This window comes from Penaeus monodon, chromosome 15, assembly GCF_015228065.2.
Source record: "Penaeus monodon isolate SGIC_2016 chromosome 15, NSTDA_Pmon_1, whole genome shotgun sequence".
Classification (NCBI taxonomy): Eukaryota; Metazoa; Arthropoda; class Malacostraca; order Decapoda; family Penaeidae; genus Penaeus; species Penaeus monodon.
Genome location: NC_051400.1, coordinates 8,120,302 through 8,120,764, shown reverse-complemented (window position 1 = coordinate 8,120,764; position 463 = coordinate 8,120,302). Strand labels below are relative to the sequence as shown.

General features: G+C 31.1%; 1 protein-coding gene across 1 annotated transcript in view; it reads right to left on the bottom strand.

The window, feature by feature from the left end:
* The window catches only part of LOC119581726 (zinc transporter ZIP9-like), a gene marked incomplete at its 5' end in the record, with an annotated part of 10,719 nt that overhangs the window by 4,776 nt on the left and 5,480 nt on the right, over positions 1-463 (bottom strand).

The following is a 463-nucleotide window of genomic DNA, read 5'->3' as shown; positions in this document are numbered from 1 at the left end:
TCCAGGACTTGGGTAAACAGGAAAGGTCTCTTTACTGACAGAGTGATTGTGGAGCTATCTATGTATAATAATAATAATAAGACAAAAGTATAGTGGAGAGTGCATGTATACATGTTATCCTTGTATTAGTGAATTAAATTCTCTCTAGCATCAGGTTCTCTTTTTTCTTTGGAACACAAAAGACCATATCTGGTGAAATTTCTTATTACCAAGATTATCTTTCATAATTTCTAGCCAACATTCATATATCAATTAGTAAAAAAATCTTTGATGACCTTGAGCTGTAAAATAAGTAACACTGGGTTAGGTATCACAAACCTTGGAAAAAATTTTCATCGTACCTCACTATGCTATTAATTCATTGTATACAGTATTTCTATAGTTGTGTATAGTTTGAGCCTGACTTCCAAGACGTGGTATATATAATTTGATTAAACTTATTACAATATCTCTACTATGAACA